Source organism: Talpa occidentalis, unplaced genomic scaffold (assembly GCF_014898055.3).
Source record: "Talpa occidentalis isolate TD23 unplaced genomic scaffold, MPIMG_talOcc4v2.1 talOcc4.9, whole genome shotgun sequence".
Classification (NCBI taxonomy): domain Eukaryota; kingdom Metazoa; phylum Chordata; class Mammalia; order Eulipotyphla; family Talpidae; genus Talpa; species Talpa occidentalis.
The window spans coordinates 63,422,665-63,445,715 of NW_023605305.1; the positions used below are offsets into that span (position 1 = coordinate 63,422,665).

A 23,051-nucleotide genomic window follows, 5' to 3' on the forward strand; every position below is an offset into this window, starting at 1 on the left:
AATAATAATAGTAATAATAATAGCAATGCTACAATGCTACAATAATATGATCACGGCTAACATTGCTGAGCATTTACTATGCACCAGGTACTACATCAGATGTTTTACCTGTGTTATCTTATTTAAAATTAACAACATCCCTCTGAGGTGGGTACCATCATTATCCTTTTCCGAAAGAAGAAACTAGAACTATGCTTCTCAATAAATGTATAATGCCAGTCACATGTCTAAATTTTCTAGTATCCACATTTAAAAAGTAAAGAAGTTAATTTGAACTACCATCGCTTTCACTTTGATTATTGCAACAGTATGCTAACTGTTTCCTGCAACTTATTATCTACCAACAGGGTAGTTTCAACAAAGTAGTTAAGCTAATTCTTTTATTTAAAAAAAATGAGAGCTGGAGAGAGATGTCATTATCTTTTCTTAAGCTCAGTATTACATCTGCAGTACCTATCATGGCCAGTAATCCCTTCTGCCCACTGCACTAACTGCACCTCCTACTATGTGTCCCCTTATTCAATATATATGTTTTCCTTATGCTGGCTCCCTGGCTGTTCCTCCAACAAGCTCGGTACTCTTCCGAGTACTGGCTCTCCTCTTTTAGAAAAGCACTTCAAATATTGTGTAACTTACACACTCACTGCCTTCATATCTTTGCTAAAATGATCTTCTATTATTTGAGGGTCTTCCTTGATTGTCCTAATAAGGCTCAGCCCACATCTTCAAGTGTACTGCTTTGCCTAATTCCAGGGAGTACCATTGACATCATAGTCAATACAAACGGTGCCCAGTGGAGGTGGGTACTATATAGCCAGTGGTGCTACCCACGGTAGCTATGTCCATCACCATCTCTCCTTCTACTGAATTCTCCATAGTGTTAATACCCTCTGAAATTGCTCTTTGTTAATTATTGGTTTATTGTCTCTCTTATCCCTACTATAATAACAGCTTCACAAGAGCATTGATTTTGTGTGTTTTGTTTACTACTATCTCTCCAGAGATTAGAACAGTATCCGTCTTGTAATAGATACTTAGTAGACACTGAGTAAATGCATGCATGGCTGTGGCAGACTATTTGCCATCTGACTCTTGCAATCCAATATAGTAGCCACTAGCAAAATGAAATTATCAAACACTTGAAAAGTGATTAGTGTAACTGAGAAAATGAATTTTGAATTCTTTGTTTAATTTTACATTCAAAAAACAGAAGCAATGTAAAATATTCTTCTATTAAAATCAACTTTATTGTTTTTAGAGGATTATATTTCTCTTTCGCCATTGTATTGCAAAAACAGTAAGCCAACTTACAGACTGGGAGGGAACATTTGCCCTCCTATAGCAGAGGATAACATCCAAAATGTATAAAGTGCTCACACAGCTGAACAACATCAAAAAATTAACAGTGCAATTATCTATCTAAATAGCCACTATCTAAATAGACACTATCTAAAGTGTCTACCTAAATAGACACTCACTTTTCCAAAGAAGGCATTCAGATGATCTATTATAGGGGTAATACCCTTATTATATGGAAATGCAAATCTAAGCCATGATGATCGATCACTTAACCCCTTTGAGAAAGCCCTGTATCAGAAAGACTGGAAAAAATAAATGTAGGCAAAATGTGGGGGGAAAGGAGTACTCAGATTGACAGTGGGTTGTAATATGGTGCAGCCTCGTTGGAAGACAGTACGGAGAAGCGTTAAAATAAAAATGGAAATACCATAAGATCCAACGATGTCACTGCTAGTTGTTTACCCAAAGATTTTGAAAAGATTTATGCACTTCTATGGCCATAGCAGCTTATCTCCGGTAGCCAAGTCATAGCAACTACCGAAGTGCCCAATGACAGGTGACTTACATAAAGTTATGGAACATATACTCAGGGGAATAAAACTCAGCTATTTAAAAAGATGAACTAGTGCCCTTGGGGACAAAGTGGGCAGATCTTGATGTGACGATGCAACACGAAATAAGCCAGAAAGTGCAAAACAGATATTGAATGACAAAACACAACAGAAATAGTTTGTAGACTCTGAAAAATATACTGGTGACCAGAGAGGTTAAGGACAACAAGGAGAGAGGAGGAGAGGAGAGGGAAGGGGTCGACATTGACATGGGAGGTTTGATGGAGGATTGAGTGAAGCATTTGCATATATGGAAGTGTGAAAATGTGCCCCCAAAGTTATGTAGAGATATACGTGGCAGATAACCCAAAAAAAGAGATCTTTCTCGGGCATATAAAGTTGAAAAAAACTACTAAAGTACAAGATGGCATCTTGAGTCTGAAGTCAAGTGATATTTGCAGACTGACGGTGTAAACCAGGAATTTTCAGCATATGGAATTGTTACATGGCTGGTGGAAATCACCTGAAAGTTGAGCAGAGATAAGCAGAGCACAAGAATGGAGTCTCTGGAGCATTAACACTTGGAGGCAAATCATAAGGAAGGACGATCATAAGGAAGGACAAGGCCACACAGGAACTTAAAAAGTGTGTGAAGCATGAGACAGATAAAAACAAGAGGACATGCTATTCCAGAGCCCAAAAGGTGAAAAGTGTTTGAAATAGAAAAGTTAAGGGTAAAACTGGGATTGTAATGGAAAGAGTCTAATTTCAGCACCCACATTTTACGCTGCTCTGCCATAGGGATCTCCCCATTAACATCTAACATGTGGTCTGTATTGTTCAACGTTGTATGCTACTGCTCCACACTCAGTGGCTGTGTTATGAATAAATGAACATTTATTTAGTAGATTGGGAAACTGAGTCCTAAGGAGATTAGTAAGAGTTAGTGTCAAGTGGAATTAGAACTCTGATGTACTGTACTGATTACACAAATATTTGTACAACAAATATTTTCCAAGTGTCACTTACCAGCCTGCCTATCTCTCCAGTTTGTGTTCTCCAGCAAACTCCCATCCAAGCCAAGACTTGTTTCTTTGGAGCTCAGTGGCCATTCCCCACTCTGTTGGCCCTAGATACATGACCCCAATTTGTCTTTCTAATTTTATACCTAGTTGAGGAAAGAACAATGATGAGGTATAGTATGCCTGCTTGCATTGATATGCTATTGTAATGTCTTTTCTATTCATTATGGTCACCCTCCCTTTTTTTTTTCCCTAAGCACACATTTAAAAGATAAAGAAATATAATTTATCTTTCTATTTCCTTGCATGGTTTTCTGCAGCTGAATATGCTCCCCATAAAATTGATTTAAGATATCTACCAGACTTTAAATTGATTGCAAACTACCTTTAACTTCTATTGCTTTGTGTTTTTCCTCTAGCAACTTTCTTTACTTAGATAGTTAGTTGGGCAAATATTCCTCTAGCTCTCTCTATATGCAATGCTAGCTCCTCCAGACAGTCCTAAGGGCACATGAAGATAAAAAAAAAAAGTTTCTATTTTTATTTATAGAGGGCTTTTTCCACATTATAAAAGTAACCCATATACATAAAGGAAATTTGAAACCATCTCTGTCACTCTAAGAAATAGTCAGTTCTACATCCCCAATAGAACACTCTTAAAAATCCTCCACTCTGTTTCCTCCTGCTATATTTCTGTACATAAGTGAGTGTATGGGTATGTCTGTGTTAAGATGTGCACATACTTGTGCAACATCTTTACTGGGAAGCATGCCTTTTCACTTAAAAATACCATATACATTTTATTTTATTAAGCAGCATATTTAAATATTGCTTTAATAGCAATGCTATTCTAGAACGGACTTGTTGCTGTTTCTCGCATGGATAGGAATTTGTTTCCATTTATCTTGTCATAAATAATGCTACACTGAACATTTTTGTTCATAATATAGATTCTGTGATTCTGTGCTTAGAGTGGTTTTAAATGACTCCCCAAAGTAAAATCATTCCCAAATTCCCAAAAGTAGAATCATTCAGTCAAAAACTACAAATATTGTTAAGGGAGCTGATACACACTACACATGTGTTTTACAGAAATCTTGTACTTTAATTTTAAACTTCTACCTACAATATATGCAAAAGTCTATTTCTATCCCTCTTGGCACTGATTATTAAGTCGCTGTCTCTTTTTATTAAAGTTATGTTAATGTATAGGTTTTAAAAGCTACCAAATTTATTAATTTGCATGTGTTTACTGCTGAACTTGAATAATTTCCACATCTTTTTTAGTTATTGTATTAACTATTTTATTCATGTCCTTTCCTCATTTATCTATTAGGGTATCAAAAATTTTTATCAATTTGCTTAGCTTTTTATAGAATAAACATATTGAATTTATAAAATATTTCCATACAAATGTTTTTCCAGAATGTTATTCATGTTTTCAAGTTGTTTATGGCAAGGTTTTTAATATAAATCTGAGCAGGTCAGTACCTTCTATAGTGAAAAAAGTATTTATGGTAAAAATTTTAGGAAATACAGATAAGCAAGAAGAAGAAAATAAAATTCTCCCACACACTTATAAGATTAATCCATAACATTTGAGGTACCTTTCTTTTACCTTTCTCTTATACACTTACATACATCTTACAAAAGTAGTCTTATATTTATATTCTACCGTCCTATTTTTTCACTTAACATGTTAAGAATTTATTTTAATGGCATTAAATATTCTTCTTCATTATCATTTTAATGGCTTCATAATACAGATAGATAAAATTTATTTATCCAGACCACTGTTGTTGAATCTCTTTATTTATAATATTTCATTGTTATAAAGTTGCACACACATCTTTATGGCTGAGTCTTTGGACATAGCCATAATTATTTCTTTAACATGAATTTTCAAAAGTGGGCCGTAGACTTAATCAGATTTTCAGACTTTTGTACATATTGCTAAATTGCCCTTCAAACCTGTGTTTATGACATGGGATTTATTTTGACTTAAGTTGTAAATGTTTATATAGTACTTGAAATAATTTAAAAGGAGCAGTTTCCTAGCAGTGCAAGTGTTGGAAAATGAAGATAAATATAATCTTAATGTGCCCACATTTCCAAAACACATACCGCAATTTATAAATTTTAGAGTTAGTTGAACACATAAAGTGTGGCTTCCTTCCTAAATATACTAGAAAAAAATTAGCTTAAAAATATCAACTCTTTGCTTTGTGGACATCAACTTGTCTTTGCTTTCACAAGCCATATTTCCAGATCAACTGAAGATGTGGAGCCACTGGCTAGGAAGACTAATGCTGGATCTACCAGGTGCTTACCTGCCCTTGCTGGCATTCACTCTCTCACTGAATCCCAGATCAGCCTCACCTGTGGAAGGGGAACCACGCTTGCTCAGGGTTGAAGGGCTTTTTCTAGATGACACAGGGTGAGTTGAGAACTGAGGGCTATTTCACTCCCCAAAAGCACCACTTCCCCCACTCTGTGCTGCCTCATCATAGATTCTGAGACTTTAGTGTGAATTTTATTTCTTACTCTTCCACCAACCTATCACCTTATACCAGCATTGACATTTATATTAAAAATTGACCTTTGAGAATTGAATACAAATTCTGGTCACAGTCTTTGATCTCTCTCAGTTCCTGTTTATTTTAATTAATCATTTTAGAATTATACATCGCTCCCCAATACAGAAGAATTTCATATTGAGGATTAATCATGTGTATACTATAAAATATATAAATTAACCCCTGTAGTCATTATGTATATAGCCTGAAATATATCTTAATATGCCTTTTATTCAACATTGAGTAATAGGTTGTAGTTTTTTTAAAGCCATGTGGTAGAACATAATGAGAGGGAAACATAGTCAGTTATCATTACCCTAGATAAGTTAAAACGTGATATTGAACAAAGTAGAGAGTTCCGTAGGGCAGTGAAACAAAAAAGTGAATCATCAATGTCCAGGTTACTGCTCTTTAGTTGAAAGAGCTGATGATCTGAGGTCAGAAGTCTTTTGAATTCCATCTTAACCTTTTGCTACTTTGTGGCTGTGGACAAATTCTTTCTCATCACTCAACTTGTTTATACAAACCTTTAGGATAGAATGATAATTTCTTCAAATGCTTAAGTCTTGAATTCAATCTCAAATATGGCAGTCCAAATTGCAAAGTGATGTTAAAACATTGGCAGAGGGCCTCCCTGGTGGCACAAGGGGTTAGGATGCAACCTATGAAGCTATCCGCAGCCGTTGTAGCACGAGTTCGAGCCCCGGCCGGCCAGGGAGCAACCCACATGGCACAGCAGACCTCTCCTGATTCACCTGCTGCTCCCCTGAGCAATGTATTTCAGTCTGCCTGCTCTATTCCCCACTCTGTCTCTCACCACCCCCACACACATCTGGCCTGTACCCCAGTTCTTGTAGGCATAAATAAATAAATCTTAAAAAAAAATAAAACATCTATAGAGGAAACACAGAACAAATTTGGAATGTCAATTATAATGGCCAAGTATAATTAGCAAATGATTTCCCCCCTCCCCTGCTGCCTTGCCTTGCCTTGCATTTCCTATAAATGACTTGCACACATGTCATCCCTTTTGACCAGTGGTTACAATCACTTGAACTCTTTTCTCCATCTGGACTGCACTAGTGTCTTCTTCATCAAACAGCCTATCAAATCCAGCTCATGAGTCACTCCCTTAGGAAGCCATCTCTGCCCCAGGACCACCAGCTCTTGGTAAGGATCCCTCCCACTGTGCTTCCAGAACACCTCACACTGGATTCTAAATAGTGCTTGTCTTATTTCCCTCCATGGTTGTATACTAATACATAACATAACAACTTTTAGATAGAGCTTTATTTTAGCAGAAAGATCTGTTTTGTTTTAATTCAAAAAACTGGGGTAGGTATGCCAAATAAAAATGCAGAATTTTCACTTCCTAGTTGAGAGAGTAGATGTTCCAAATCTCAGAGTAATTTATGTTTACAGTCACCTTTAAGTGCCCTCATGTCTTCCATCCCTGAGGCTAAAACTTACCAGGCTGCTTTCTTTCATTACAACCATGCAACGGAAGTCCATCAGACTGTGTCCTAGTGAGTTAGAGACACTCCAGAGCTACACAATAGAGATTTTAGGCCCTTGGGTGACATCTTTATCCTGAAAAGTTACAGCATTTTTCTCTTAGTGATAATTCCAGAGAAAGGTTTACTCTGTATGTCGTCAAGATGGGTTTAAAAGGTCAAAAATTCATGCAAGATTGGAATTACTCCCATTGTATAGCTGAGGAAACTGAGGTTCAGTGATGGCCACCAACGTAACACATGGTGGGCCAGAATAGGTCCACAGTTTCCTCTGGCCTCAAATTTCTGTCCTGTGCTCTGCACCACACAGAGCCTCCCATTTGGCCAAGTAGCCAATTGCCTCCCCACATTCACGGATCTCTCAGGACTCAATCTCCGCCCACAGTGAGTCACCTTAGACAGAGAGATAATTTCTTCACCCCTGATTTTTGCCTAGACGATCCAAAATCAGAAGCCTCATTGCAAAGATGATTTGTTTTCCAGGCTGCTCGTGGGAAGCTCTGAAGTTGGCAGGCCCTGCAGAGTTGTGTCAAGTTGAGGCAATGAGTCCAGACTTTTTATAGCCGCCCCCATTAATGCCACTCATCAGATGCAGGCTGTCCCTGGGAGGGGGCTCCATACCTGGGAAAGAGGGTGATTTTTGGTCCCGGGCAGCAGGGGACACAAGTACTGAGCTCCAAGCTGTCCATAAACAACACACTCAGTATCTGGGGAATAGGTGCTTCAGTCCTAAAGGTGAAATCTACAAACATCATGTCCTTTGGCAACTGGGAGCAGCTGCTGGAGCTGGACTCTCCAGCTCTACTGTGTCATTCCCATTGCCATGTGTGCTTTTGTGAGTAATGGGCCGAAGGGGCACTCACCTAGCCCACCATCCATGGTGTCACTGGAGTCCAGTAACCTGCTGCATAGTAAATCACCTGCACTGGGTTCCCATTGAGAGACTAGATGATCAAGCATAGTTTGGTGGAAAAGCCTTTGTCTCAGGAACAGGAAATCTAATGTTGCTGTTCTCTGTGTGAATTTGGTCACATTTTATTTGTTTTCTAAGCATAACTTTTGGTATGTAACTGGCCCTCAATGAATGCAAGCTCTGTTCCTGCTTTGTGTATAAAGTGAATGTCGGGTTAGAACTTATCTAAAATCTCTCTAAGTTTTTAATTCTATACCAGAATATTGTAATAGATTCTCACATTTCATTTCATTTTTATTATGCATTATTTATTGACTGTTCATGATAATCCAGGTTTAGTTTTTCATGTGATTCACATAATCATGAAATTTCATCACTAGAACAAACTTCAGAAATACTCCAACCTCCTTTGTTTTAGTCACAAGTAAATGAGCACATCAGAGGGGGTAAGAAGGAAACTGACTTGTTCAAGGTCACATTCCCAGTAGCAAGAGAGTGGAGAACATCATCTCCATTTTCTGAACTGTCCCAAGACTCACCACCCCCCACCTGCTCCCCACCCTCCAGTTTCCTCTAGTACATTCCATCTGCAAAGCAGCATGATTTGCCTTCTTATGTTAACATTATTCTAGCATGTAATGTCTATGTTTAAGGCAATGACCTGAGAAATACTTTTATTTCCAGTGATGCACTGATTTTGCAGGGTTTATTAATTTTATTTATGTATTTGATCTCACAAATGAAATAATAAACTAATTAGTGGGACAATTTACTGGTGTGTTCCGCCAAGGGTGTTTTACAACCTCAGTGCAAGCTTGTCTAACTGTGGTGTCAGCAGATCTGCTTTCTGCCCTGCTGCCCTTAATTTCAGCCATCAGACACACTTGGCAGGCATTCCTGCACTGGGCCCTTGTGCCTCCAGGGGGCATCTGGAAATATCAATTGACTGGGCAAAGGAACATTCACCCAGGAGCCTCCCCAGAGTTTATTCAAGAGACAGGCAGCTTCATTTGGCTTAAAGGGGTGAGGATGGGCCTCCAGAGATGAGAAGTAGGCCAGTACATTACTTGAAATACCTGCAGTGAGAATTTCCAGAGAATTAGGAGAAGCTAAGTGGAAGTCACAGCTGAGGAAGCCCATCGTCCATCAAGAGCAAAGCAAGGAGCAGGACAAGGAGATATTGAGATAAAGACTATAATCCTAGGAACATTGCAAGAAGCAGAAGCAAGGGCAGGAGAGATGTTGTATGAGCCAGAGTAATTGGAACAAATAGGGTAATGTGCCAAAGTTTTTTATTTTTAATTGGCTTTGAAGTGAAGTATATGGACTTCCCTAGAGGTAACCCCCATCTGTGCTCTCTTAACTGTCAGTGTTTATCTTTATTTTAGAATCAATCAAACTCTGTTGTGATTGTTAACTTGTCTGTACATTTGACTATGAGCACAATTATATCACCAGGATATCGTTAGGACTGTGTCTGTAACATATAGGGTTCAATAAGCATTTGTTAAATGAACGGATGGGTGGATGGATGGATGAATGGATAGATGGATGGGTGAGTGGATGGATGGATGGATGGATGGATGGATGGATGGATGGATGGATGAACAGATGCCTAGATAAATGGATGAGTGTGTCAGTTGATAAAAACTGCTAGAAGTCTTAAACCTACAAACTATTTTATATTAATCCACTGTCTTTAATAAGTAGAACTCAACCAGAGATAACTCCTTCCAATTATTTATATTTATTTGAGAATTACCATAGCAAAGAAGTGTCCAACATAAAAAGATTTAACCTCTTTTGAATAAATCTTCCTTCTACTTAATACACACAGTACCCTAATTTCTAGATGGTACCACTGTCGGTACTTAATTGGCCTGTGGGCTGGATGCTGTTGTGGTCCTGGCTGTTGCTACATGGTCTCTCTGGATTGGACCCAAAATGAGAATTTTTGTCAAGTTCCTAGCCTCCAGCAAGAGACTGACTAGCGCAATAGAAGAGGGCAGGAGTGGTGGGCCCCCGTAATGGGAGCTATGCAAGTCAGAGTCCTCACAGTCTGTAGTGGGGAGCCGCTGCATGTGATTAACTTCCCTACTTGATAGAGCTCACACCTTTGCTATGATTGGATGTGTGTAGATTAGCATACCCTAAGTGTTGATCCCGATATAATTAATGTACATGCTGACTCTACTACCCTCACTCAGATGGCTGCAGAATTCAGGGGGCTGTGCAAATACATTACAAGTTGTGCCTATAGGTGGCAGCTCTCTGCACAGGCAGTTCTTTGTGTTGGTGATGGAAAAGTGTTGGGGCAGAACTGGGTCTTTGGACTTAATTCATATACTTACTTTCTATGTGCTTAGACAGGAACAGTTTCTGGAGAGGCTGGGTTCTAGAACCAGTTAGGTACTGGGACAGGCATGTCTTGGAGATCTTTGCAAATGCCTAGAATTATTTATCTAAGTAGACTTATTATAAGGCCGGCCATTTATTCTGTGACTACCACATGCCAGTCACTCTGCTGAGCTCATTCAATACAGTACTTAGTGTTCACAACAAACCTGCAATTAGGATTATTACTCCATTTTCAAGTGAGGAAACTGAAGTTTAGAAAGTGGAAATAACTTGAACAGTCATACAGAGTCCATTGTGTTATTAAGAAAGTATACTCCATTTCTTCAGAGTAGTGATGATAAGTCAAAGATGTGAAAACTGGGGTAAAGCAAACTTTTTTAGAAGCTAGCCATTGACTGTTTTTTTTTTTTTCTTCCTGTGAATGGGATATGGTCACGGATTCAGCATTAACCTTGTAACATACAGACTAATTGTAAAAAGATTGCTGTTTTTGAGGAGCTGCGTTTGAGAACTCTAGCCTTAGTCTCAGGTCTCCATCCCATACTGTCCATCTGAAAAACTGCAGTCTTGTCCTGCTCTAAGTCCTGTATCATGTGTCGGACCCAGAGTGGAGGGCCACACAGAACGCCTATGTACCAGAGCACTCTTGGTGACTAATAAGGATTTCCTATGTATTCCTGGCCTGGCTGAGACAGGATACATTTTTATTTACTATCAGCAGGGGTAGAGTTTCTTCACCAAGACTTATAAGCTACTGCTATAGGCCTAGCACAAGCATGAGCATTTTTTTTTTATTTTTCTGCAAATGCTAAGTGTCTGATGTGTATTTAAAAGAAGTTACTTTTTTAGTCCACGGCATTTTTCAATTTACATATTTTATCAGGAACAATCAATCTCACTAATAATTAAAGAAAATGCAGCTAAAATACAAGATTTTTTTAATGCCCATTAACTTGGAGAAAATGAAAAGTCTGACAATACCAAATGCTGGTAATGATATGACAGCTGATAAATTGCTACTGCCAGTTTGTAGAGTAATTGTAACATCTGATAACTTTGAAGATGCATAGGCCCCGTGGCCCAGCAAGTCCACAGTGAAATCTCACATATGTATGCCCAAAGAGCATGATTTGTACTGGCACAATTTGGAAACTTCCATGTTCATCAATGCAGATGCCCACCAATATAAATGATAAAGCCAAAATATAAACATATTATAAAATGCTGTCTAAATGTTAAAATGAAAAAAAAAAATTAAAGCCAGTCCTAAGTGATAAAATCTCTAAAACAACCATTAAAATAAACAGGTCTTGGATGGATGCCAGCAGTGGCATATTACTTCAACAAAGTTTTTTTAAACCATGAAAAACAGTATGTATTAGACACAGAAATACATGCATGAAAATATAGGAGAACAGTGGTCTTTGTGGAATCAGGAAAAAATTCATAAGAGACATCGATTGTATCTATAATGCTTTTTTTTAATGTAGAAGAACTGGGATATAGGCCAGAGTTGTGGGGATGAGAGGATTCACTAAAAACAGTGGGGAGCAGAACATGAAGCCCTGCTGAAATACACTGCTGAGGGGAGCAGCAGGTGAGTCAGGAGAGGTCTGCTGTACTACATGTGGGTTAGCTCCCTGGTCAGGGATGTAACTCAGGCCATAGCAGTGATAGTGCTGAGACTTAACCCCTATGCCACCAGGGAGGCCACCACACTTTATTTTTTAAAGGAAAGAGTTGAAGCAAACATGGCACGATGATAATATCTGACCAGGCTAGTAGCAATACATAGGTTTTGGATTGTAATTATGTCTATGCTCAACTTCATGCTTGAAATGTTTAATAAGAAAAGAAATAGGAGGGTACTTAAGTGTGACTATGAGGGAATACATTGCAAGCCTTGGCCTAGCAAATAATATGGTGACTTAGCAAAATTGTAAACTGAATTTTTTGTGAGTCAAAGGCTGGGTGTAAGCCCAGATTCGGTGCCTTTTATCCATAAATCAATGAGATTAGGCTTTGGAACCAGACATTCTGCATTTGAATCTTGACCCCTACACTTAATAACTGTTTAAAATTGGGCACCAGTTCCCTTATCTTTAAAGTGGAAAAAATAGGAGAAGAGAAAAACAATAGAGAAAATCAGAGCAATACAATTTACAATCCTTTAGATAGAGTAACTTAGAAAAAAAAGAATATTCAAATAATGAAACTCAGAAATGAAAAAGGGAGCATTATATCAACATCGTAGAAATAAAAGGGTTATAAAGTAGAAAAAGAGGAGTCCAGGTCTTGATGTAAACAGATAGGAGCTTCAAGCCTGTTTTGAATGCCATGCTTTCTCTCAGTTTATTTGTCTTCACAATACCCCTGTCTGGTTGGTGTGATTATTATCCCATTTTATATGTAAGAAAACTGATTCTTGAGTCAAATGATCTGCCAAGATTACCCAGTTCTTAAAGACAGATGAGATACAAACCAGGTCTACCTCCGTAGAAATATAACTCTGAATTAATGTCCCAGTCATATTTTCCTATTTTTATGAATAAGCTAAATTGAATTTATAAAAAACACTACAATAATCTATCCTGCAGGGTTTTTTTCCTTCAGCAAGGACTCAAGCAGCCATTGCTGATTAAAACTAATAACAAATATCTACTTAGTTTATGTACACTTAACTCTAAATGTGCAAAGTAACTGAGTTGCTGTAATGGGATATTGTTACTAGATAAATATTCCTGCCTTAAACAGATTCTTGGTCTTGGAATACATTGGAAGATCAGTAGGCTGTGATATTCCATTATGTTAAATTTGTTTTTTTTTTTTTTTTTTTTTAACCATAGGCTCTTTTTCCCTCGGTTTCAGTCTTCTCTGAAAAATTGCTACCTCCCTGCTTTCCATCTTCTTCTGTCTTCTGTGAATCCGAATGGAACTTTTATTGTCACTGATTATTTTGAATGAACAATTTTCTTAATGTAATTTTGTCAAGTCAGTTCCATTTATTAAGTCTCGTCTCTTATTCATTCATTCGCTCACTCTTTCCTTCTTTTATGTAGGCAACATTGATTGAGTGATGACTATAAACTCATCCCTAGGAGGCAAGGGTTAATAAGGTGTGATACTCCCTTAGAAGAGCACACAATAGAGGGGGCAGAGTGGGAGCTGCACAGCTCCAATGCAGTGTCACTTTCTGGAGGGAGAAGGAACTTACTGTTGGGGAACCATGGAGTCCCCATCAAAGAAAAGGGTGCTGGGGAGTAGAACAGGAAGGGAGATGTTGCAGCTTGAGTTTACTAAGCAAATATGTTTATTTTGTGTGAAATAAAAATGATGCATGAAATTTGGGGAGCATATAGAAGCATGAGAAAAATAACCTGTCATCATAATACAGAGAGAGAACCTCTAGACAAAGTTAGCATATATTTAAAGACTAATTTCTATATGGATGGACTCAAACTTTGTAAATAGTTTTGTTGTACATATTTTCTTATTCTGAAACTTTTAATTATGTGTTTATAGTGTTCTATGTAGATAGCCTAACATTTATTTTATCATGCCTCTATTGGTTCCCTCTTACAAATAACACAGTAATGACAGTCTCTGTCTATAAATATCAGCCTGCATTTGTGATTATTTCCTTGAGTCAGAATCTTGAATGTAAATTACAGATGAAAATGTATGATCATTTTTAACCTCCTGACATTTTTCTCCAGAACCTTCTTCTTTACTGATCTCAAGGCAGGAGCTCAAGTCTATGAGGGAGTCAGATGAATTACAAATGTGGGGACAGTCTTTAAAAATCCTTACACACTTTTATGTAGGTGTAGATAGTTATTTAAGTGTGTACACATATGCATATCTAGGAAAGATACTTGCATAATCCCATGCAAACACCCCTCCTCCCTACTCCTTCCTCCCTCTTCCCCATACTTCCAATGGGATAGACCTGTTGATTTTTTTTTTTTTTTTGGTCGATAGCATTTTTGTATTACCCATCTATGTATTTCCAGTATCTGGTGTTTGATAGGAACTTTAAAAATAGTAAATATTTCTTGAGTGAGAGGGAAGAAAAGCATTCCTAGTAAATAATTAATGTTTACTTTTTTAACATACCGTGTTTTGTTTTCAGCATTCAGCAAGACATGGTGGTGAAAGCTGGCTCTACGTCTTCATGATTGAGAGACTCCTGCACATCATAAAGGTAAATAAATATTTGAAGTTGACTGTCTTGCTGGTGTGAAAAGAATCTTCTCTGGGAACATTGCTCAGAGATCTCTGCATCCTCTTGAAGGGGAGACTTTTGCGCTTTGTGTGCCTCCTTAAAACACCCTAAAGGGTTCATGGAGCCCTTGAGAATTGGTGTTTTCCTATTGTGTACTTTGTGTTTATGGTTTAAGAAAGAAAATATTGATCCTCTTTCTTCTTTCCTTTGAGAACCCAGTAAATGTCATTAGGAACCTTCAGTTTTTCTGCCTGGATATTTACCCCACCTCCTAGGTTATCTCACATTTAAACACAACCAGGTTAGCTCTCTTCTGAAATGCCCCATTTCCAATATATTTACCAACAGAAGGAACTGTTCTCAATTGTGGAAACTAAAGTCGTATGTAAGATAAATACTTCTGCATAGAAGACAGACCTGGGGATTTATAAACTGAAGGGACAGGTACTTTTATTTTGAGGTCCTAAACTTTTAAATGATGGCAACACTGAGTTATGTACTTCATTTGGGGAGTCAGGAAGACACAATTGAAGATGCCTATTCTTTTGACAAATTAGAAGCATTCATCCCAATATCTATTTCTTGTTTACCAGGAATAATGCTGAAAGAATCACACACTGGTGGATGGATGTCCTTTCCAACACTTTTAATTAGCAGCACTGCCTATTAGGATGAACAGAGTGCTGCTTTCCTGCCATAGATTACCCCCAAGCCCCCCTTAAATGGAATAGAAATCTTATTCTCCACAAGGTAATATTCATCTCTTCCACAGTCAGACAAGCATAGAAAATTAAACAATGGTCCGTTAAAAAGCCCAGATAATGTATTTATCATTTCCAGTTTATGTGAGTTTGCAAGGCAAATATGAGTGGGAGCTATTTGTTATGGGACCTTGGGGAACAAGGAGACTGGAAAGGGAGCTGGGCGGCTGGAGGATCTGAGACTTGTAAAAATTCATTAAAATTATGAGGCGCTATTGGAGTCAGAGGAAATTAATTACTCGGAGGAGGGACTCAAATGTCACTCCTCATTTAAGTGACCCGGTGAGGAGGCTGAGAAACTGGTTTTCTGAGTGTTTCTCTATAGTGGGGAAGGCTTGGAGCTGGGATTCTGCTGCTGTCAATTTTTGCATTTCCTTGGTGACTTATTGCCATGTTAACATGGCTTGCACCCCAGCCTTCTCTAATGAGTAGAGTTAAATGAGAAATGGGGGTTGCCAGGGGAAGCATTCTCCCCCATAGGCTGGCCAGGTTATTCCCATTGCTCCCCAGATATGTAAGTAACAGCAGAACCTAGGGGGAGCCCGTAATTTACCACAGTGGAGAAAAGAGGCTGATCATTTGCAGCTGGACTGAGTTTGGTCTTTTATTATTGCTTTTCCATCCACAATGCTATTCTCTGAGGTGGAGTGAATTTGGGAAGACAAATTAAGGTTTTCTACCTAAGGAGAACTAGGGAGCAGTAGCTTCTGAAAACAGTCATCTTTTCTAGATTGCCTGTCTAATAAATCTCTCTAATGCATTCTGCCTATAGACAGAGGTTGAAAATATATAGATAGGCAATGACTTAAAAGTTTAAATTCAGTAAGCACCCAGGGTAATGAAGTAAAAGCTTTCTCGGGTGTTTGCCCTACCTAGAATGAGGAATTCAAAGTTTATTCTGAACTCTGCCATGAACCAGCTGTGACACCCAGCACCAGCCATCGCAGTGCACCAAGTCCCTGTTGTATAATCTAAAGTGGGAGCATTAGTATCTGACTTCTGTGATTGTTAAGATCAATGTGCCCCAAACCTTTGAAAGGTGGAAACATCACCCATATCACCTATTCTTACAGTCTGTTTTAAAAGACTTGGTTTTTAGACATTGAGGCAGCTCAGTGATTTGTGCTCTGACCTGGGTCCAAGTTCAAGGGCTCTGCAGTACAGTCATGTGTCATTCACCTCATACACCATCCGCACGGGTAGTCCCAATGGGCTAGACCCTCTGTAGGTATGTCGTAGGCTGCACCATCCAAGTTCATGTAAGAACATCTGTGACATCTGCATAACCTAAGGATGCAGTTCTCAGAAAGTCTCCCATTCTCAAACTCCTGACTATTCTCTCCTGGCTGTTCAATTTGGAGTGGTGGAGCACTGAGCCAAGTCAAAGAAGAATGAACAACCGTTGTCCTGGGAACTATTCTGGGGCCTCATGTGGTGGTTTGGTTTTGTTTTATGATAGATTGGTTAAAAACAACGAAAGAATGAGAAACCAAGCTTTGGAAGGAGTCAGACCCTGGACACTCGCTTCCAGGAGTAGTCCTAAGGAGCTCTGCTCTCACTTGAAAAACCCTACCCCTTTGACGTGGAGACAAATCACACGGTGATGATGGTGAAGGAGATATTTTAAAAAGTATCCACCCATTCCTTGAAAGACAGGAGCAGGGTCTGTGGAGAAGGAGAAGAGAGAGTTTTGTGATTCTTTGGAAAGGGAGGGATTCTAGGCTCTGAGGTGTCAGGGTAGGCACTTAGGAGAGGGAGCCCTCGGGCTGCTGCATTTCCCCAGGCATGTCTCCTCTTCATCCTCCCTGTGCCTTTTGAAGACCAAACCTTGGTTCTCAGTGATTACAAGATACAGAGTGATACAGTGGCAGGAGCAGGGTGGGAGGGGGGCTAGAATTTCGAATCAGAAGACCTGTATGTGCGGCCCTCCCTGCAGAGTGCTCTGTATCTCTCTGTAATTCAGCTCCAGGGCATCGGTGTCTTCCAAATATGAGATGGACATAGCAATAGCTGGCCTGCTTGTTCTCAGGTGCTGCCAGTCCAGTGACCTGTGAGCCACTCCAGAGGTGGAGGCCTTTTGTGCTTAAATCTGTTTCTTTGGGGTCAGGTTAGCTCACTCCTCGGCTAGAAAGTGCAGTTGTGATCAGGTGTTGTAATTCAGAATTCATAGTGGAGGGTCACACCAGGATATTCTTCTTTTTAATGAAAAGAAATATCTAGAAATAGTAATACCTAAATTCTCATACTATTCAGAGTCCACCATTGTAATTCTTGCCTAAATTGTTTCTTGAAGATTTAAAGAAATTGAGTATATAGTGATTCCTTTAATTTTTTTAAATTGACATATACCCATTTTATTAATAGATATATATCAGTTATATATATTATATATTTATATTAAAATGGATATATACATATAAAAATATACAGAGCTGACAAAAAAAGAAGAAAAAAGTCATTAAGATATGAAAGGATGACTAAAAATTTTTCTTGAACCAGAATTTTAAACTAACAAGAAAGAAATTAAAAAAGTAGACCTTAACAGAACAAGCCATTAAAGATTTGCCTACAAAAAGGAACTAAAGGCTGTAACAAAGGAACTTATAAAAAAAAGTGACATAAATAAGTGATGAAGTTAAGTATATGCAAGTGAAACTGTTATGAGTGGGTAATATACATGGCCATTCAAAAAGCCCTGTCATCTCAGGTAGGGAGAGTCTCCACGTACATGGAAGAGATGACTCTAAAAAATCCTATTCTTAAGTATGACATAGGCAACCACTTGTGAGCTCATAAACCTGGTTAGAAAAATCTGTGTAATTGGCAGCTCTATGTCTCCTAGACAAAGATGTGGTTGATAGAGGTGACAGCTGAAATCCACTTTTATAACCAAGCCTCACCCTGCTTCCCTGCACACATTTATCCGTGAACAATAGCCAGAGTTGAAGAAATAGCTGCTCACCCCTTCCCTCCACACACACACACACACCCTGCTGACCTCACAGGTCTTAAATAAACACCATAGCACAATGCCTGGCACATGGTATGTCCTCAAAAAACAGTCATTGCAGGAGTGTATGTTGTAATGAATTGCTAAGGAACTCAAGGAAGGATGTCTAGAGATATCAGTAGACGTTATGACAGCATCCAGGACAAAATGAAATGGAAAATAAATGCCCAGGAGAATTACTCTTTACTGAAGATTTAACACGTTGATGTTCATAACACCTCACCTGCCAAAGGTATCCTATTCAAAATGAATGAAGCAACAGAACAGGATTAAATTGGCACAGCTGGAGGAGGTCTGCCTGTGTGTGAAGAGCTGAATATTATCTCCAGGCAACGGATGGAGTTGTAACATAAGGATTCTTATTTTTAGTGTTGGGGAAAAAATGAATTTGATCCAGAGGACACCTAGGGTTGATAAGAGAAGATTGGGGCTTGAGGGAGGGAGTAGATATATAATGAGCTCAGACCAAGAAGGCTGAGTAAAGAACTAGAATAGCGAGGAGACCTGTGGAGGGGGATCTTGTTATTTCAGAGTGGTGCCAAGAAACTTAATGAGGTCTACCAGGGCATTTGGTCAACTGAGACCCCCCACCCCCACTGCTTGGGACATGTAATGTCAGAGTAGGCATCTAAGGGTTAGGGAATCAGCCACCCATAGGTGAAGAAGACCCACATCATTCCTGTGTGGAAATATCTGCATCTTTGGGGGAACAGAGGAAGTCTTTATTAAATCACTTGGCATGCTGAATCATAATTGTTTGCTTTTTTCCCTCTCATTTTTTATGTTCTTTTATGGTACCAGAACCATATTTGGGGGGTTTCTTTTTCTGCATCTTTATTTCTGGCACCTAGCTCTGAGAATTTAAGAAAGTCAATGAGCACTCTTGATGCTAGTGATAATTAACCTCACCTACAGACATGGAAGGAGGCTGGTGTTACCTGCATTTGTAATAAGCAGAGGGACAGAGAGCTTAAGGAATTTGCTTCAAGTCCTTTAGCTGGTGAATTGAGGAATCAGGACTTGAACCCAGACCTGTTCAGATGAAATTTATGACCCATTCACTCTTCCCCTAAGCCTCAGATTCCGTAATTGAATTCCTTAAAGCCTTCTTGGCAGGAAGAAGGTTGCAAGGGCCAATAGACAATAAAAGGGTAAAGAAAAACATTTGACTACAAACAGCCAGATTTTCAGAATATCTGTTCTGTGGAAATCATAGTCAAGTGTACCCGACACAGCAGAATTCAGAGATCATTCTGGGTGGACTCAACTGCAAGAGATAGAAGTGGGAGAGAGTTACACCAATATACTTTGGGATTCATTCAGAGAGAGCTTGGCCAAAATCAAGTGTGAGCATTTCATGTTAAAATTGAGGAGAGTCAGAGGGTAGGGTAGAAAGAACACTTTGTTAGCTGGCTCTTGTGCAAGAACTAATCCCTCCCATCTACCCCAGCTCCACCCCCAGGCTTTAACTTGCTCATTTTTTCCTTACAACAACCTTATAGGAAATTAACATTATCATGTTTTAGGGATGGGAAAATGAAGGCCTAAATTAAGAATTTTGTAAAACTCACTAGCACCAGGAGCAATTTTGAATGTAAGCTACCAAAATTAAGCGACCCAAGCCATCAGATGTTTTGGGTATGTGCAATTTACTGCAAGATGATTCTTCCAAAGGAAATTTCTGTAGGAATTTTGCCTGGTGGCTGACTTTAAGTAAAGCACGCTCTTTTCGCATTACCAGAGGAAATAAAAAGACCATCCAGAGCTGGTGTGCCCCTAGATGATTCACCTTTCGGTGTTTGTTATGAGGCTCTAATGTTCACTGTAATGCTGGTGTCTTTTTTTATCAGTGTCTCTTAGCTGGGGACACTAGATCTAGGTGTTCCATTGAAGGTAATGCTCACAGATGGCTCACAAATTAGGTTCAATAAAATATAGTCCTTTTTCTCTCTCGGTGAGTCCTTGGTGTTGAACTCATTTAACTTACCTAATATCCTATCCGAGTGGTTAAATTCTAAACATGGATTGATTAGAACAGAGGAATAAATTCTTGTGTAAGTGCAGGTGCTCTTGAGAGTGGATCAAGGGCCTACTTTGGAACTTAAAACCTAGCTGCTCACTTTGCGCCTCCTCGGCTGTGTGGGTGTGGTTCCCTCTCCCTCCTCTCTCACTTACCTGTAAAAATGGAAATCAGAGATAATGAGGAATAATAAGTGATACCATGTATGGGAAAATTATTGGCCACACATAAAATGGTTATAGAAATGTAAGTTAGGTTATTGCATGTAAATATAAAACATGAGTAAGAATGCATTCTATCACTGCAAACATCCTCTTCAACCAGAAGTTTTAAGAATCACAATGTGTGATTAAGAACACAATAATCAGGACAATTTAGACTTGAAGAAATCTCAGATTACCTACTATTTCCTTTTTGTCAGATGAGGAACTTCGAGTCTCTGCGCATGTTAGTAATTTCAGTAAAGCACACTGCACATGATACAGGGAACTGAGTCCCAAATGCACATGAATTGCTTCCCCTTTTTTTTTTCTGACCACAAACCTCTGCTCCCTCCCTTGTTGTGCTCCTGTAGAATCTACTGTAGTCCTTGATGGAACCTCTCCAACCATGAGCTTCAAAGCTCACATGACAGGGAGAAAGCCCAGGCCCCTAACACCTGCCTTTCCCAATGTTTTTGTGAGGACTTTCTTTTAGCTGCCATTAGCATGAATGTTGTGGGTCCTGGAAAGGTGGCCTATCCAGTGTGATTTATGCAGAACCTTGTAGTTAGTCCTTTCTCCACTAAAGGGAGTGTCTAACGTAGCTGTTCGATTCTGCCTCTGGAATATACTCAAACATCTCCTTCTCTCTCTAATACACTATACTGTAGGTTCTCTGAAGACAGGAACATTTTGCTATATATCCCCAGTGCTTAGCATAATGCTTGGCTCATTGCAGGTGCTCACGGAGTTCTTTAATGAAAGAATGATCCCCACTGCCATTGCCTTCACTCAAGGTCATGCTCTCTTTCTTAAGAATCTCTTACATACTCTACCTCTAGTCTCACTTCATCCACCCCCCTTCAGACTGCCTTCGCCTTTACACTGCCTTCTGAGTATCCAGTTAGATTATCAATATGATAAGGTCATCCCTCTGCTTAAGTGTGTTTGATGGCTCCCATTTGCCTAGTGGAAAATTGGAAAATTACCTTATTTATGTAGACTGGAAATGTATTCACAATCTGCCCTGGGCTAATATCCCAACCTCATCTGAAGAATCCTCTCTCCCACACCCACTTTCCAACACACATTACACACACACACACACTCAGACCCTCCCCATAACTTTTCTTCCAGTTGGAATGCCCTTTCCTGACTTTACCACATGATAGATCCTACCTAATCCTTATGCCTCTTCTGGTAGCACCTTCCCAACACTGCTTCGGTGTCTTACTCAGACATTAGACAGATTTCTCATGAATATGAGTAGAATCTTTGAATCCCTATGGACTAGCAAATGGGAGAGAAACCTGAACTGTTGCATCCTCCCTCCTGAAATGCAGATTATTGAGATGAGGTTAAAACTAAGTTTTAACCTGAGTTGTAATGAGAGGACTTGCATTAGAGCCAAGTCATGAGCACCAAGAAACAATGGTCATCATGCCAGGGTCCAGAGAAGAGCTTGGCTTGGCCACCATTTTTGAGGACAGACTTTCTCAGCAGGCCCAACCTCGTGCTCTCTCACTCCTCACAGGAGATTGCTAAGACTCCATGAAATGAAAATCATATAAACACTGATTTTTATCTTCTTGTTTAAATCTAATAAAGTTATCACACATGATTTATTGTTTTTATTAATGAAAAGTAACAAAAATGTCATGCTTTTGTAAGCAACTTTTTGATTGTTCATGTATTCATGAATTTTAATTTTAAAACTAATCTAAACATATTACATGGAATTTAGAAATTAGAGAAAAGACAGAAAAATAACCATAATCCATCATTTGGGTATTTTATATGACTGTTATCAGTGTATATATGTAAATAAAAAATCTGGTTTGTTGCACTCATACCATAAACTTTTTTTTATGTTGCTAAATACTGTTAACATTGATCACTTTAAATGACTGAATAATATTTCATTGAGTAAATGGACTATTATTGGGTAGATCTACTATAATTCATTTAATCATTTCCCTATTGGTGAATATTGTTTTCCTTGCAATATTTTGCTTGTATCAGTAATACATAAAGGTAGCTTCATACACAAAGATTTTTCATTCTCTAGGATTATTTTCTTTTTTTTTAAAGATTTATTTTTAGTTTTTTATTTATGCTTACAAAACTGGAGTGTCGGCCAAAGGTATGGAGGATAAGAGGATTCATCAGAGACAGAGTGGGGGCAGAACAATCAGATCTACTGAAATACACTGCTGAGGGGAGCAGCGGGTAAGCCAGGAGAGGTCTGCTGCACCATATGGCTTGCTCCCTGGCCAGCTGGGGATCGAACTTGTGCTAGAGAAGCTGCGGATTGCTTCATAGTGCGGTGCTTAACCCCATAAGCCACTAGGGAGGCCCTAGGATTATTTTCTTAAAATGATTCTGACCCAATTCCTACTTTTAAACACTTCCTTTATTAAAAACATTTAATACCCCCTCAAATTCTTCTTCCCTCAAAGGCAGAAATTAATCCCTTGATCCTTAAGAGTTTGAAAATCTACATACCCTGACCCATGATAAGTCCCAGCATCATATCTTTGTCATCCACTGCATCTCATATGACCTCCAACCCCCTGACCTACCAGGCTGTCCTTTCAGCTCT

General features: G+C 38.9%; 1 protein-coding gene across 3 annotated transcripts in view; it reads left to right on the plus strand.

The window, feature by feature from the left end:
* DAB1 (DAB adaptor protein 1) overlaps positions 1 to 23,051 on the plus strand; it is a 1,108,601-nt gene that overhangs the window by 490,718 nt on the left and 594,832 nt on the right. For all 3 annotated transcript variants that reach the window (XM_054691843.1, XM_054691842.1, XM_054691845.1), the window contains one exon: positions 14,366 to 14,437. The gene's annotated coding sequence lies outside the window, so the exon portion shown is untranslated. The remainder of the gene's footprint in view (positions 1 to 14,365; positions 14,438 to 23,051) is intronic.